The sequence below is a fragment of the Nerophis ophidion genome, unplaced genomic scaffold (genome assembly GCF_033978795.1).
Source record: "Nerophis ophidion isolate RoL-2023_Sa unplaced genomic scaffold, RoL_Noph_v1.0 HiC_scaffold_92, whole genome shotgun sequence".
NCBI lineage: Eukaryota > Metazoa > Chordata > Actinopteri > Syngnathiformes > Syngnathidae > Nerophis > Nerophis ophidion.
In genome coordinates this window covers 80698-98967 of record NW_026907014.1, presented here as the reverse complement: position 1 = coordinate 98967, position 18270 = coordinate 80698, and the positions used below count along the sequence as shown (strand labels likewise).

The window sequence follows — 18270 nt, the reverse complement described above, 5'->3', positions numbered from 1 at the left end:
ACCTTAAACAAAGTCTGCATACTGCAAGGTAAAGCATGCCACGTTCATCCAGACCATTTCCAAATCGACCCAGAGCCCTTGCAGCTCACCAGAGGAAATGTGGACATGCACAAAATAAGACATTTGCTGACACTACACACCACAATGTCTACAATAAGTTAGGGAATAGGAGGAATATATTAGAATGAGTTATATGTTAGAAACGTTATTTGGAAAATATCGTTCATGTGAAACCAAGATGTCAGCAAGGGAAAATATGCATTTGTGAGGTATTTACATCATTAAAAGTCAAATTATTAGTTAACTCTTAAGAATCAGTATTCTACAAACTAATACAATTTGGACTGCAAAGGGCAATTTCTTAGGAAGTTAAAAGTTTAAAAACACTCAACTAAACAGCAGTGATGTAACAATATCAAAATGTCATATCACCGTTACTGTGACCAAAATGATCACTGTTTGCATTATAATGGCAGTATTGTTGAATGTGCTAAAAAGGTCATCAAACCCACAATAATACCAAGTTGTATTGAAAAAAAAACATACCGGACACACAGTCTAGTTTCTTGGCAAAAGAAACATTATTGTTCTACATTAGTTACACTGGATGTTTACTGTTTATGTCAGTTTAAAGACACTTATTTGAAAATGTTGGTTTTTGTTTGTTACTTGAAATTCTGCACCATTCCTTTGCACCTAAAATACCTGTTTTTAATGATAAATATGATTACAACATATGAAAATGATGTTTGTGTTCAATTACAGTAAGTGTGTTTATCCTAAACATTCCTCCCACGTCATTTAACACACTTTGACATTTTTGTAACAATATCTTACCCTGGCTTTAACACTATGACGATATCATACCGTGAAATGTTGATATTGTTACATCCTTAGTCATGACCTGATGTTACCTACCAGCTTTAACTTGGAGGTGAAAGGTTCCAAAAACATGAATTACACATGCTGAGATAACTCCTATTTGAAGTTTCATTCTTCATATGTGCTAATGTAATCAGGGTCAAAGAAAGCAATATTTTCATGTTTGTTCCTGACAAACTGTGGACAGCTTTTTATCTGTAAATCTCAATCAGAACTAATTGACTTCAAGAAAGAACAGGCATATACATATAACTTACTTGGACATTGCTGGTCATTCTCCACATTCACATAGGTGCATGCTGCAGGACGGGATGACTGCAGGAAGAAAAAGAAAGTATCACATATTATATCTGCTGCCAGTTTAATGCACCACCACTATACCAGTCTACTCAGCAACTTTACAGTCCTTCTTGATCTTTTATTTGATTCCACTTCTTTACCAGTTCTTCTTCATCGTTTTCCAGCTTTTCCCTTTGTCATTTCGACACTCCAATACTATATAAATCAATCAATCAATCAATGTTTATTTATATAGCCCCAAATCACAAATGTCTCAAAGGACTGCACAAATCATTACGACTACAACATCCTCGGAAGAACCCACAAAAGGGCAAGGAAAACTCAAACCCAGTGGGCAGGGAGAATTCACATCCAGTGGGACGCTAGTGACAATGCTGACTATGAGAAACCTTGGAGAGGACCTCAGATGTGGGCAACCCCCCCCCCCCCCCTCTAGGGGACCGAAAGCAATGGATGTGGAGCGGGTCTAACATGATACTGTGAAAGTTCAATCCATAGTGGCTCCAACACAGCCGCGAGAGTTCAGTTCAAAGCGGATCCAAGACAGCAGCAAGAGTCCCGTCCACAGGAAACCATCCCAAGCGGAGGCGGATCAGCAGCGTAGAGATGTCCCCAACCGATAGAGGCGAGCGGTCCATCCTGGGTCCCGACGAGCGGTCCATCCTGGGTCTCGACTCTGGACAGCCAGTACTTCATCCATGGTCATCGGACCGGACCCCCTCCACAAGGGACGGGGGGACATAGGAGAAAGAAAAGAAGCGGCAGATCAACTGGTCTAAAAAGGAGGTCTATTTAAAGGCTAGAGTATACAGATGAGTTTTAAGGTGAGACTTAAATGCTTCTACTGAGGTGGCATCTCCAACTGTTACCGGAAGGGCATTCCAGAGTACTGGAGCCCGAACGGAAAACACTCTATAGCCCGCAGACTTTTTTTGGGCTCTAGGAATCACTAATAAGCCGGAGTCTTTTGAACGCAGATTTCTTGCCGGGACATATGGTACAATACAATCGGCAAGATAGGATGGAGCTAGACCGTGTAGTATTTTATACGTAAGTAGTAAAACCTTAAAGTCACAGGAAGCCAGTGCAGGTGAGCCAGTATAGGTATATATGTATGTATATATGTATATAAAGGTATATACAGTATAGGTATATATGTATGTATATATGTATATAAAGGTATATACAGTATAGGTATATATGTATGTATATATGTATATAAAGGTATATACAGTATATATGTATGTATATATGTATATAAAGGTATATACAGTATATATGTATGTATATATGTATATAAAGGTATATACAGTATATATGTATGTATATATGTATATAAAGGTATATACAGTATATATGTATGTATATAAAGGTATATACAGTATATATGTATGTATATATGTATATAAAGGTATATACAGTATATATGTATGTATATATGTATATAAAGGTATATACAGTATATATGTATGTATATATGTATATAGAGGTATATACAGTATATATGTATGTATATATGTATATAAAGGTATATACAGTATATATGTATGTATATATGTATATAGAGGTATATACAGTATATATGTATGTATATATGTATATAAAGGTATATACAGTATATATGTATGTATATATGTATATAAAGGTATATACAGTATATATGTATGTATATATGTATATAAAGGTATATACAGTATATATGTATGTATATATGTATATAAAGGTATATACAGTATATATGTATGTATATATGTATATAAAGGTATATACAGTATATATGTATGTATATATGTATATAAAGGTATATACAGTATAGGCGTAATGTGATCAAACTTTCTTGTTCTTGTCAAAAGTCTAGCAGCCGCATTTTGTACCAACTGTAATCTTTTAATGCTAGACATGGGGAGACCCCAAAATAATAGGTTACAGTAATCGAGACGAGACGTAACAAACGCATGGATAATGATCTCGGCGTCTTTAGTGGACAAAATGGAGCGAATTTGAGCGATATTACGGAGATGAAAGAAGGCCGTTTTAGTAACGCTTTTAATGTGTGCCTCAAAGGAGAGAGTTGGGTGGAAGATAAATACAGACAAAGGTTGCTGGAATATAGGTGGAACTTCTTGTAAATGTAAAACTCTATATTATGTGTTCAGTAATGTATATTGTTCCACTTCAAATGTTCTCTGAACATTTATTTCTCTCATTGTTATTTCACTTCTTGTTATTATACTTACCTCGGTGGAGGTAACTATCACAACTTCTAGCAAGGTGCTTGCGGCATTTATAGCTCTATTTCCGTAACTGCGTGACGTTCCAGTAGTTTAAAACAAATAACTGGTGTGTGTTAAAGTCATATAAATACCAAAAGAGAAACAATAAATGGTATTACTTACTTTCAGTTGTTATTCCTTCGATGCTGAATATTATTTCTTCCCATCGAAATCATTACATCCGCCCACTTAATGCGCATGCGTGTTTTTCAGGAAAAGCCAATCTGATTGGACAGATTCATGGAGTGCCGTGCCAAATCTCGCGATCTCAGGATTTACATCAAGTTCATTTTCTCCTTATATGTCCATCTGAAAATAGCCCTTTTTGGCTAGGACATCATTTTCAAATGATTTGAAAATGTATGCTTTCTATCAGACGGCGGCGGACATGACGCGTTATTTGCCATCAGTTAACGTCAGAAGAAGAAGAAGCGGGGAAACAGTAGGTGGCGTAACATTTGAAGGTTGTCAGTGCGCCTACCTTCAACTAAAACAAGGAAGAAGAAGAAAGCCAACACTTAGTTGTTTTTTTTAAAGGTTTATTTATAAATGTCAACAATTACAAACAGTAAGACAAACAACAATATACAACATTATAAAACATTATGAAAACAGTACAAAACAGCACCAGGGGGTTGTAAGCTCAAAATAATAAAAAAAAAGAATACAAACATATATATATAAATAATAAACAAAATGCAAAGCCGTAGGCTTATTCAGATTCATCAAACAACTTAAATGTGGAACACAGCATCATCGTTTTCACAGCTTTTTTGTTGTTAGAGGTAGAGAGCGTTTTAATGTAAAGTTCCAGATCTTTTTTAAAGGCACAAAAGATAGGACGGGTATTAAGAAACTTACATTTATGAATATAAAACTTAGCCAATAAAATAATGAGCTTGCAAAGGTAGAATTCCTTTTCAATTTTTTGTTCATACAGTGTAAAACCAAAAATCACATCTTTAAAGTAAAGCACAAATTTGTCATAAATATTGTCCAGGATGAAGCGACAGATGCCTGCCATAGTGATGGAGTGTTTTCACAAGTATAAAACAAGTGGTTAACAGTCTCTGGGTGCATGTTACAAAAGGTGCAGGTGACATCAATGTCCTTTTTGTATCTAACCATCACAGTCTTTACAGGGTAATAGCGATGGATGATTTTAAATGATATCTCTTTGACTTTGTTGCTAAGTAAATACCTGTTAGGAAGGGACCACGTTTTGGTCCAACAGATGTCATTTACAACATTATTCCATAAGGAAATGACATAGGAGACAGACACACAATCATTTTGGAATAAGCTGCGGATTTTTCTGTTATTTTTTTGATCAAAGCAAAGTTTCCCCACGGGAGTGTCAAGTGGATCATTCACAATGTTTACAGCAGAAAGAGGAGGTGTGCAAGCCATGTACAACATAATAACACCTGTTGGAATGTACAACATAATAACACATGTTGGAATGTACAACATAATAACACCTGTTGGAATGTACAACATAATAACACCTGTTGGAATGTACAACATAATAACACCTGTTGGAATGTACAACATAATAACACCTGTTGGAATGTACAACATAATAACACCTGTTGGAATGTACAACATAATAACACCTGTTGGGATGTACAACATAATAACACCTGTTGGAATGTACAACATAATAACACCTGTTGGAATGTACAACGTAATAACACCTGTTGGAATGTACAACATAATAACACCTGTTGGAATGTACAACATAATAACACCTGTTGGAATGTACAACATAATAACACCTGTTGGAATGTACAACATAATAACACCTGTTGGAATGTACAACATAATAACACCTGTTGGAATGTACAACATAATAACACCTGTTGGTCAGCTTGGTCAGCTGTGCTGATTGATTTAGTTTCAGTTAAGGTATCCATAAACTTAAGTTGAAAAACTTATTGGGGTGTTACCATTTAGTGGTCAATTGTACAGAATATGTACTGAACTGTGCAATCTACTAATAAAAGTTTCAATCAATCAATCAATAGTGCGTAATCAGAGCGCATGTGTAAAAAAAAAAAAAAATTCCCAGTCCACAACTATCCTCATTCACAACACGTTCTCTTAGATTTCCATGTTATGATACATGTTCACATTATTTATTGACTGTATCTAAAAAGTATTTAAAAAAATATGGTATCATTTAAATGAAGATATGAAATAATCCTAAATGAAATTCAATGACTTGGTTTATATTATTGGATATACTCGGTCATAAAATCAGTGTCAGTTGAGTTGGTCCATAGATTTCCTGTAGGGAATTTTAATGTCCAGCAGATGTCAGTATTTAGTGACACAGGATCAATACAGTTTATAAATGTGTCAAAAGGCTGTGCAACGCCTCATCAACCCATCACTAACAATCACACAGGTCAGGTAATGTCAAGACTTTAATCTACACTGGACATAGGCAGTCTTCTTTACTGTCAAAGACTTTTTGACAAATCAATCAAACAGAACCCCCGGTCAAATGACAAATTCAGTATTACTTCTCAACAGACATTTATTTAATCTTGTTGTTTGTGGTCTAGACATTTGACACAGGAATTTAACTTTTCCACACACCATCCTGAATCACGGTTTCAATCGTAGTCCATGTTAACTACCAAACCGTAACTTAAAAGGGTTGGTTGAACAACTATAAGGACTAGCAGGTGATTGCTAATGTTGCTAATAGGCACAGTACTCATGGACTAAGTTTTGGGGAAATTCCTATTGAAATCAATGGGACATCCTTCAAAGTTCCACTTATTCCATCTGATTCCAACTGTTCCAACTTCAAAATTTTCAGACTCTTCAGGAATCGTGTGTTTGATTTCAACAACGCTAAAATAATTTCGGGATTTCAGTTCATCATCAGCATTGGAGCAATCACACGCAATTCCTTCAGGAATTGCCTCATCTAGTTTTTAATGTTTAATAAAAAAAATAAAATAAATAATGACAAATAAAGATACAACAATACAACTTTTCGAGGTTTTAACCTATTCAAACCATTCCACCTTCGAACTTTCTTCAGCCTCACAATACTTGTGCTATAGTTGTAGGAAATGTCTCAAAACCTCTTCAGAAGTGCCGACAAAATCCAAAAAGGGCAGAAAATGCATATTTTTGGAAAACTTTTTTTCTCGAAAATGTCGTAAGGGGGGGGGGGGGCCTTACGCAAAAATTCACAAAAACGAACTTTCTTCCGTCGCACAATACTTGTGCTATAGTTGTAGGAAATGTCTCAAAACCTCTTCAGAAGTGCCGATAAAACCCAAAAAGGGCAGAAAATGCATAATTTTGGAAAAAAGAAATTCTCGAGAATGTCGTAAGGGGGGGGCCTTACGCAAAAATTCCCAAAAACGAACTTGATTCAGCCGCACAATACTTGTGCTATAGCTTTTTCTGGCGACTACTCCTTCCACATTTTTCAACGCGTTTTAACTGTTCCACCGTCGAAGCTTTCTTCTGCATAAGAAGTGGAAAAATTCTCTGTTTTCCCGAAATTCCGTATTACAATTTGTCATTTCAACATGTTATTACTTCAATAATTCTCCACCGATTGAAAAATTGTCCAAGACATCAATAAATTTAGATTAGATAGTACTTTATTTATTCTTTCAGGAGAGTAAATGCCTTGGCAGAAGACACCTCCTGCCAAAGATGCCTATACCGCAGGATTTTTAATTTTTCAAATGATCATCAAATGTTGCCGTTGACATCAGCGATGCTGTTTGGAACAGAAATGATATATTAAGTAAGTAGAAAGAAAACACAAGGAGCCCGGGCAACAGCCCATGCATGCTGTGCCCTCCGGGCAACAGCAGCGAAGGTCTGCCCGGCCGCAGACTGGCTGCGTAGTCCTTATAGCTGTTCAACCAACCTTTTTAAGTTACGGTTGGGTAGTTAACATGGGCGCCAATTGCCTCGTACCTTGGTAGCTGTTTAGCCAACCCTTTTAAGTTACGGTTTTAAGAAGTACCAAGTGTTGAAACCGTGGGTCAGAATGGTGTGTGTAAAAGCAAAATGCCTGTGTCAGTCTCCCAGCATTGGAGCATTTGTACACAATTCCCTCAGGAATGGCCTCATTTACTTTTAAATGTTTAATAAAAAAGGAGAATACCTACAAATAAAGGTACAACAATACAATGTTTCCACATTTTTTAACCTATTACACCATTTTGGAAAGTCCAGGATTTTCCAAAATTCTTGCTTCTACAAAGCCTTCTTAGCAGCGACTACTCTTTTCAACATGTTACAACTTTAAGAGTCCAAGGGTTTTGCTATTAATAGAACATTGACGGTCTACTTAACTGTCTGGGCAGCATATCAAAATCACCGGTCGGGGGTAAAACCAATATTGAATGTCACATTTTAATAGAGCATTCATAAAAAAGTTTGCTTTCACAATTTTATTATAAGTGAGACTGACACGGGCATTTAGCTTTTCCACACACCATCCTGACTCACGGTTTCAACGTTTGGTACTTGTTAAAACTGTAACTTAAAATGGTTTGCTGAACTGCTATCAAGGTTCGATGCAATCGGCGCCCCTGTTAACTACCCAACCGTAACTTAAAAAGGTTGGTTGAACAGCTATAACGACTATGCGGCCAGACTCCCAGGTGACTGGGCATTTCATTGCTACTGTTGCCCAGAGGGCACAGTATGCATGGGCTGCCTGTGTAATATCTCAAATCCTGGCTATTCTGAATGATAATTAGTGGGAGACCCGACAACACTGATGCATCGACAGTAAACAGTAAAAAAATGTATGATTTATTTTTTAACACTTTAATGAGTAGGACACTTTTCGATCCCCAATTATTTTAGTGTGATTTGTTTTGAAGTGTCATTGCTCCAAAAATAATAATGAATCAAAATCCAAAATGAAGGCTTCAATTATTATATCATCTCAAATATTCCACCTCAAAAAGTTATTGGATGAAAATATTGCATATTTTCTGTTTTTTCCATTTTTTCCCTAATGTTGATCTAGAGATTTAAAACATGAATAATAATGAAAACAATACTAATAATACTGAATAATGACACATTTTTAATATATTTTTTTGACCAAAACCCTAACTGAGTGGAGGCCTAAATGTATATTTTTGATACATATATTGTATTGGTTTTTCAAATCAAAAATATGAAAATGGCCCCCGCTTGCTTTGATTTTTCAGTGGAAAAAGTTTGGACACCCCTGCCATATGGTCTCCACATCAAAGGTCCATTTCCCTACGAAGACCATGCATCCTGCCCATCAACCAATGGCCTCAGCAGCCAAGTTTGATCACTCTATGGAGGCTGTACACCCCTCCCATCCCCACACCGCTGGCCCATCACCAAATGTCCACACCTATGGTCCTTCACCCGGCGTACACAATAGCTTGCTACCTGAATCCACCTGAGAATAAAAAGGCAGCTTTCCTGGCACCAGACAGGAGAGATGCAGGCAACCCATCTATTGAGGACACTATCTGTTATCAACCACAGGCAGAAAAATCATGGACGCCATGTGATGGAAAAAATGTGGGCAGAAAAAGAAGGAATTGAAGAAGTCCTCTTGAAAATAGGTAAGTAGCATTCATGATGTCATTGTTTTGTTGACTTCAACTTTGAACACATTTTCTCCTTCTGCTATTGTTTGTGCTCTTTTTTCCCTTTCAGATCCGGTCCAAGTCAGAGTACTTCAAACTCTCTGCGACTTGGTTGGAGACAAATACAGCGACGGCCCTCCTCAACAATCGGGCCAGCAAGAGCTCTTTCCTGAGAGCGGCGTATTCATATCATTGTTCCGCCTTGCTGCCATGAGACATGCTGCAGAGCCCAAATGTATGCCTTTATTTGGACCTCTTTTTTCTACGTGTCAAAATGCTGTCCCTTTTTGACGCCCTGGAAACAAACCTGCAGGAACACCAAAGCGCATCCTTAAGCGGAAAAAAGTGGAAGGAATCCTTAGTAAGTTTTCCCAAACAGAGGGTGTTTTCAGGCCAAAATTGGGTCACAATAATGAAATAGAAGTTCAATATGAGAAATGTTGATCCCTTTTCGATTACAGCAGACTGGAAGCATAACTGAATGTTACATCATTACAATTTGTTATCCACTCCAAACTAGCGTTATGATGAGCAATATAGTCTGATGTCCATCAACTTGAAGTGTGGTTGTGTGTATTAATGGTTTTGCGTAAATGAAGGCTTTAAAGGGCAATAAAAAAGCATTAAATGAGGCATTTAAAAAAGGGAATATGATTGTAGGACATGGCGGACAGTCAATATGTCAAACGGTAAAGGAAAATGAACTTAAGAAGGTTACAGTCGTTTCTTTTTTGAACTGCATACAAGAGGTATTGTAAGGTGGGAACACGACAAAAGCACTGCTTCAATCAAGCAAAATGAAACATCAACTTTTCCATTCTTTGGTCACTGTAGGCGTGTAGTCCTTAACTGTGACACCATGTCAGGATAATGGAGAAGCTGAGCCGACACGGAGTCGTTTATTTCAATCATCTCCACTTCAACACATATGAGCTAACTTGCCTAACATTAGCAACTGTTGTGACGCAATTCCCTCAAGTGATCTACGCTAGCCTAGGATGGACAAAAGAGGCCATTTTCACAGCAGACCACAACTATTTCATTCTCTGACATTCCCACAATAAATGAATACAAGTTCCTTCAGCTGCCGGACACTTGATACATACTTGCTGTTTACTGTAAACATTTGAAACAACAGAGAGGGTGTAAATACAAGAAATGCAATATGTTTCATTGCTATAGCTTTTTTCAAATGCATTTGATTGGCATTTTTACCAATATTATTCTGTATTTTTCTCAAATGTTTAAATCCATCATCCATTTCCAAACACATGCATCATTTGCAATCCTAGTATGATGTTCATTTATTTTTCCATAAAACCTTTGAACTATTTGAAAACAAATTGTATCCTGATTAAAATGGTTTGTGGCTGTTATAAGTCATCATTTCAGAGAATATATATATATATATATATATATATATACTTACAGCATGTTTCAAACAGACACAACTAAATAAATGGCTAATGGGTATATTATATTGATCATCTGATGCAGAATGGGATGTTTGTTTAGAGGCTTTAAGTGCAGTTCTCCTTTAATATTTTGGATAGTCGAACCTTTTAATGAGCGATTGTCTACGGCCACGCACACAGTCAAAACACCAGATGCTACTCCACAAAAATAAATCAATAAAAATACATTCTCCAATGAAACAGCTTTGTAATCCAATTCTAATACACTAGATAGTAACAGTTCATGTCAACTTTTCAACTCATTTACTTGTCTAATGCTTGCAACTGTGTGTATACAGATCATTGGAAGCTTTTGATGATGTAAAAAAAACAACTAAATGCAGTCGCACATGGGCATTACATTTTTTGAAGTAGCAACAAAATGGCATTAAAAAGCATTACATTTGATTTGCATTATTATTGTTATTGCATTGCATAGATTTGATACAGTAGAAGCATTTAAGTCTCACCTTAAAACTCATCTGTATACTCTAGCCTTTAAATAGACCTCCTTTTTAGACCAGTTGATCTGCCGCTTCTTTTCTTTCTCCTATGTCCCCCCCTCCACAGGGGGTCCGGTCCGATGACCATGGATGAAGTACTGGCTGTCCAGAGTCGAGACCCAGGATGGACCGCTCGCCTGTATCGGTTGGGGACATCTCTACGCTGCTGATCCGCTTGAGATGGTTTCCTGTGGACGGGACTCTCGCTGCTGTCTTGGATCCGCTTGAACTGAACTCTCGCGGCTGTGTTGGAGCCACTATGGATTGAACTTTCACAGTATCATGTTAGACCCGCTCCACATCCATTGCTTTCGGTCCTCTCCAAGGTTTCTCATAGTCAGCATTGTCACTGGCGTCCCACTGGATGTGAATTCTCCCTGCCCACTGGGTGTGAGTTTTCCTTGCCCTTTTGTGGGTTCTTCCGAGGATGTTGTAGTCGTAATGATTTGTGCAGTCCTTTGAGACATTGGTGATTTGGGGCTATATAAATAAACATTGATTGATTGATAGCTGTAGAAACTGATGTGGCAAAATGACGAATGGCTGATGATTATGTTCTTGCCTTGCAGCGTATGTCCTGAGATGCAGTACCCTTCCTGATTGGGACGATATTGAGGAGGTCAAGCTCAAGAAAGCTTTGGTAAACAAAAGTCAGGCCAGAGAGGGTTTGAAGTAGGCCCTTGTACCTGTCAAGTTCATTCTATGGTAGGATGTTCAATATTTTGGTCTAGGTTTGCGCAGTATATGTTGTCAAAAATGGCCCTATGATGTAGCTTTTAGTACCAGGTTATACTGTGATAATGCATATTGAGCTGTGCTGTGCCAAGCAAATTTGGCAGTGATGCAACCTCACTAACAAGCTAGCGGCTAATATCCTTTTACAGTTCAAAGTTGTTTCCAAATCCCCCAAAAAATGACGCAGTACGTTACTGCTTACATAATCAGGTATATTAGTAGCTTTTGTAACCAATTTCAACATGTTTCAATGATCATTTGTGTAGCAAATGTTCTATTGTTATGGCAGGAGGCTGTTCTATTGTTTACAACAGTGTTTCTTAATCCTAGGGCTGGGGCCCACTGTTTGGCTGCGAGTACCCCTTGGAAGCCGCCAATAAATATCTGTTTCTTAGCTGTGGTCCGTCCATATGGGCCGCAATGGTACTCGCTTGTAATCCACTTTAGTGTAGAAGGACTCATTCAGTGTTTATATTTCATTTGGCCCCAGACCCCTCTGTAGTGGAACATTCTGAGACCCCTCTGTGGTGGAAAAGTTGGTCGTGCCCCAAGGTTAAAAATGTTAAGAATCCCTGCTTTTCAATGTGTGATTATTTTTTGGTATGTAGACCAGTTCCAGACAGCACGGTTACAATTTTATAAATGTATTTCAGTTTTTGCTTGGAATATTTCAAAAATGGAAATGTTGTCATTTACTCACCTTCTTACTGAGATGAAGTCAAGTGTTTTTTGAACTAAGGTACCTGCTTTGCTCAACAAGGAGTTCAAAAAACTACACCTGACTTTTTCACAATAACAAAGTGAGTACTTCAGGTCAAATTCATTTATTTTTGTATTTGTTTTCTTTTCTCTATATTGTTTTCTATGTTGTTTTAAGTATTGTAAATGACAATATGTACATGATGTATGTACTAATTTACTACATTTACATTTTGTTATTTCATCTATTTTTAAATTATATTTTAAAATAAAGTGATACACCTTTCAATATTTGAGTATTTGTTTAGTGCTATTTCTAATGAAGTCAGATGAATATTTAAATTGCACTCTCAATTTGTTCTCATGATTCTCAAATTTGAGATATGATAATAAATTGAAGAGAAATAATCAAGACATGAAAAAGACATACATAAGATCTCTTTTATTGCTCACACATCTCATTTCTTTCTCTTTTGATCATCCTTCCAAATAAATGAGACATGATTGAGAACAATGGAGCTCTCGTCAGTGTATCCCACTTCTCAAATATTGCTCAAAGGGTTGTCTCAAATCAACCTCCTTTGTCTCAGTGACGTCTTGTCTCTTTTTAGCTTCTTTATTGCTCCTAAGGGTCCCTTAGGAGCAATAAAGGAGAAGCAATTGATCACAAAATGAGACAGATATGAGAAGCTCAAAATGTTCTCAAGATACGAGATTAAGCAACAGATGAGCAAGCACATTTTTGCTGTGGCCACGCTCCCTCCACCCCAGTGGACGATGGTGTGGAACAGCGCAGAGACCACCACAGTGTCTATGTTTCTTTTAGTTGTTATTCATAGCTGGATGTAGAAGTGTCTGCTTGTATCCGCTGCTGTAATGTCTTTCATGTCCTTTGTCTTCTTTGATGTTTACCTCTTACACACATGTGAGAGGGATGTGTACTATGGCTATGAGTTGTTGTTGTTTTTCCCCTTGGCCTCAGTCTGGACCCCCCTTCTCCAGGGCCCAGGTTTAGACCATTTTTTTTTTAGTATATTTTATTTTATATTAATATTCTATTTTTTTCACCCATTCCCAACCTCATTATACTTTACAGAGCCAGGAGTCCTCGATTACATTTATGTATGGAACACAATCTTATTGTCACAAGACCCAGGGTAGACTAGGGGTTGAGTCTGCTGACTTTGAATGAAAAGTACCGAGTTCAAACCTCACTCTGGTTGATAGTATTTTTTTTTTTACCTCATCATACTTTACTAAGGCCGGGAGTCGTCGATTACATTTGTGTATGGACTAAAATCCTACCTTTACAAGACTGAAAGTAGCCCAGTGGTTAAGACTGTTGCATGGGAACAAACTGTACAGAGTTCAAACCCCCCTCCGGTCAGCAGTATTTTTTCCACCTCATCTTACTCCAGTGAGTCAGGGGTCGTAGATAACATTTGTGTATGGAAATAAATCCTCTCTTCAAAGGACCAGGGATAGCCCGGTGTTTAAGACTGCTGACTCTGAATGACAGGTACTGGGTTCGAATCCCACTCATGTTGACAAAATTTAGTTTAAGCTTGTCATACTTTACTGAGCCAGGAGTCCTCGATTACATTTGTGTATAGAACATAATCTCCTCTTTACGAGACCCAGGATAGACCAGGTGTTAAGACATCTGACTCGGAATGAAAAGTACTGGGTTCAAGTCCCACTCAGGTTGACTGCATTTTGTTCTACCTCATCAAACTTTACTGGGCCATCAGTCCTCGATTACATTTGTGTATGAAAAAAAAAATATCTCATCAAGACCCAGGATAGCGCAGTGGTTAAGACCGCTGACTCTGAATGACAGGTACTGGGTTCGAATCCCACTCATGTTGACCAAATTTTGTTTAAGCTTGTCATACTTTACTGAGCCAGGAGTCCTCGATTACATTTGTGTATAGAACACAATTTTCTCTTCAAGAGACCCAGGATAGACCAGGGGTTAAGACATCTGACTAGGAATGAAAAGTACTGGGTTCAAGTCCCACTCGGGTTGACTGTATTTTGTTTTACCTCATCAAACTTTACTGGGCCACAGTCCTCGATTACATTTGTGTATGAAAATAAATTGTCTCATCAAGACCCAGGATAGCCCAGTGGTTAAGACTGCTGACTCTGAATGACAGGTACTGGGTTCGAATCCCACTCATGTTGACAAAATATTGTTTAAGCTTGTCATACTTTACTGAGCCAGGAGTCCTCGATTACATTTGTGTATAGAACACAATCTTGTCTTCACAAGACCCAGGATAGACCAGGGGTTGAGACATCTGACTCGGAATGGAAGGTACTGGGTTCAAATCCCACTCAGGTTGACTGTATTTTGTTCTACCTCATCGAACTTTACCGGGCCATCAGTCCTCGATTACATTTGTATATGAAAATAAATTGTCTCATCAAGATCCAGGATAGCCCAGTGGTTAAGACTGCTGACTCTGAATGACAGGTACTGGGTTCGAATCCCACTTATGTTGACAAAATTTAGTTTAAGCTTGTCATACTTTACTGAGCCAGGAGTCCTCGATTACATTTGTGTATAGAACACAATCTTCTCTCCACAAGACCCAGGATAGACCAGGGGTTAAGACATCTGACTTGGAATGAAAAGTACTGGGTTCAAGTCCCACTCAGGTTGACTGTATTTTGTTCTACCTCATCAAACTTTAGTGGGCCATCAGTCCTCGATTACATTTGTGTATGAAAAAAAATTGTGTCATCAAGACCCAGGATAGCCCAGTGGTTGAGACTGCTGACTCTGGTTGAAGAGTGTGGGGTTCGACTCCTGCCTGGGTCGATGTGTAATTTAAAAGATCAGCTGGAGGCTGCAAGTTGACAAATATTGTAACTGTGTCATTTCTCCCATGTAATGTTAAAATAATAATTTAATTTACTTTTTTTTTTTTCCAATTACAATTAACCTATTTTATTTTATTTGTACCCAGGAGAGCTCATTGGTCAACGCTCTTTATTTATCCTATTCCCACCCACCTCAGGAGTTACACTCACTCGCACACACTCCTACACACACGCGCACTCATTCTCTCTCACACACACACACACACACAGGTAACCCCTGAGGTGTCATCATTGACTATTTGACATTTTATTTTGGATTATTATTAGCTTTAATGTTGACTTAATTTTTCAACTATATGTTAGTCAAAGAAGTAGCACATAACATTAGTCTGTGTGGGGGAGAAGAAGCAGCCCACAATGTATGTCGTCTTGACGCCATACTGCCAAATTACTGACTCCATGTATGGGATTTGAACTCACTACTCCTGTATTAGGAGCCCACAGTGTTGATCATTGAGCTATCCTGGGTCCCAACAAAGTTTGGTTTTCGCTCATATACAAATTTTATCAGTGAACTATGATCAGGCAAAACAAAGAACAAGAACTTCCCAGATGTGGATTTGAACCCAGTAGTACTGCGTGTGAGGCAGCAGTGTTAACCATTGAGCTATCACAGGTCCCACTAAGTATTGTTTTTCACTCATATACAAATGTAATCAGTGAACTATGATCAAGGCAAAACAAAAAACTAGCTCTTCCTACAAATGGATTTGAACCCAGTAGTTCTGCATGAGAGGCAGCAGTCTTAACCATTGAGCTATCCTGAGTCTTGTTGGAAGTGTAGTCTGGCTCCTTCATTAATGGAATCGTGACATCTGTCCCAGTAAACTACGATTGAGGTGGAGCTCAATTTTGAACTGAAGTTACATATCAAACCAATTGGGATTCAAACCCAGTACCCCCATATTTGAAGCTCACAGTGTTGACCATTGAGGTATCCTGGGTTCCATCAAGACATGATTTTCACTCATATACAAATGCAATCATTTAACAATGATAGAGATGAAACAAAAAACAAGACCTCCCATCTTGTGGATTTGAACCCAGTAGTACCGTGTGAGAGGCAGCAGTCTTAACCATTGAGCATTTTGGGTTCTACTACTTCATGATCTGGATCAATATACCAATGTTACATACCTGTTGTTGAGTAGTTGGTGTGTGCCATGTCTCTCAGGTGTGACATACCTGTTGTTGGTTTGTGCCATGTCTCTCAGGTGTGACATACCCGTTGTTGGTGTGTGCCATGTCTCTCAGGTGTGACATACCTGTTGTTGGTGTGTGCCATGTCTCTCAGGTGTGACATACCTGTTGTTGGTGTGTGCCATGTCTCTCAGGTGTGACATACCTGTTGTTGTCATACCTGCCAGCTTGTCTGCAGCAATAAACAAGTCATCAATTGAGTCCACAACATGTTTGATGTTTATTCCTCTCATGTTGAAGTAGTTCCCATCTGCAGTTCGCCCACTGCACTCTATCGCCACCATGTGGTCATACCTGCAACAACTTCATAGTTCTTTGAAACTATCGCCACCATGTGGTCATACCTGCATCAATTTCATAGTTCTTTGAAACTATCGCCACCATGTGGTCATACCTGCAACAACTTCATAGTTCTTTGAAACTATCGCCACCATGTGGTCATACCTGCAACAACTTCATAGTTCTTTGAACCTAAAATCTATTGAGATATATATCGTATATATGGAGCGGAAAACACAACCCAAAATTCAAAGTTTCTTCATGCGACGTAGCCGGCCTACTTCACCACAGTCTGTAGTCTATTGCCCCCCCCCAGGCAAAGATGAGATGGAGATGTGATGGTGACGACTAACACATTTTCTGGGGGGGAAATCACTGCATAGATAACATTTGTGTATGGAAAGAAATCTATTCTTTACAAGACCAAGGATAGCTCAGTGGTTAAGACTGCGGACTCTGAATGAGAGGTACAGGTTTCGAATGCCAATCTAGTTGACATCATTTTGTTCAAACTCATCATACTTTACTGAGCCAGGAGTCCTCAATTACATTTGTGTATGGAACACAATCATAGCTTCACAAGACCCAGGACAGTCCAGTGGTTAAGACTTCTCACTTGGAATTAAGCGCACTGGGTTCAAATCCAGCTCTAATTGATTTTTTTTTTTTTTCCCCCAAGATGGCGCTGCTGTAGTGGCTGCTGTTGGCAGGAGCTCCGTGCTCTTGTGTCATCATTTTGTGTTTCCCTCTTGTTTTCATGTCTTATTATATTTTTTTGCCTTTTGGTCCGGGACCCTTTGGGACTGTGTGACAAGGGGTGGCACTTTCGTGACCTCTGTGGTGCTTTTTGTGGACTTCTGGATCTTCCTCCCGGGAGCCTTTTGACCATGGAGACCAGCTGCTGGGTGTCTGCCACACCGGAGTCGCTTTGGAGGGACTGGAGGAGATGCGGATGAAGGGACAGGTCTGCGGAGCAAGCTCTGAGCGCTGGGACGGAGAGGCTTGGCGGTGTCTTGGCTGGGTGAGCAGGTGTCGTACACCTCAGTCTCCTTGGACGTATCCTCGCTCATCCATGCGGACTGGACACTGGCCGAGAGTTGGTTGGCGGCTTAGAGTGGAGTCAGTTCTCTTGGTTGCTTTGTTGGGTCTGCTCCTGTTTCTGGCCACGCTCCCTCCACCCCAGTGGACGATGGCGTGGAACAGCGCAGAGACCACCACAGTGTCTATGTTTCTTTTAGTTGTTATTCATAGCTGGATGTAGAAGTGTCTGCTTGTATCCGCTGCTTTAATGTCATTCATGTCCTTTGTCTTCTTTGATGTTTACCTCTTACACACATGTGAGAGGGATGTGTACTATGGCTATGAGTTGTTGTTGTTTTTTCCCTTGGCCTCAGTCTGGACCCCTTCTCCAGGGCCCAGGTTTAGACCA

General features: G+C 38.8%; 1 long non-coding RNA gene across 1 annotated transcript; it reads left to right on the top strand.

Moving 5' to 3' along the window:
- Positions 1-8608: 8608 nt before the first annotated feature.
- LOC133547377 (uncharacterized) lies at positions 8609-9991 on the top strand. The gene is made up of 2 exons (XR_009805474.1): positions 8609-9058; positions 9153-9991. It is a non-coding gene; the product is annotated as an uncharacterized LOC133547377 (long non-coding RNA).
- The last annotated feature ends 8279 nt before the right edge of the window (positions 9992-18270 follow it).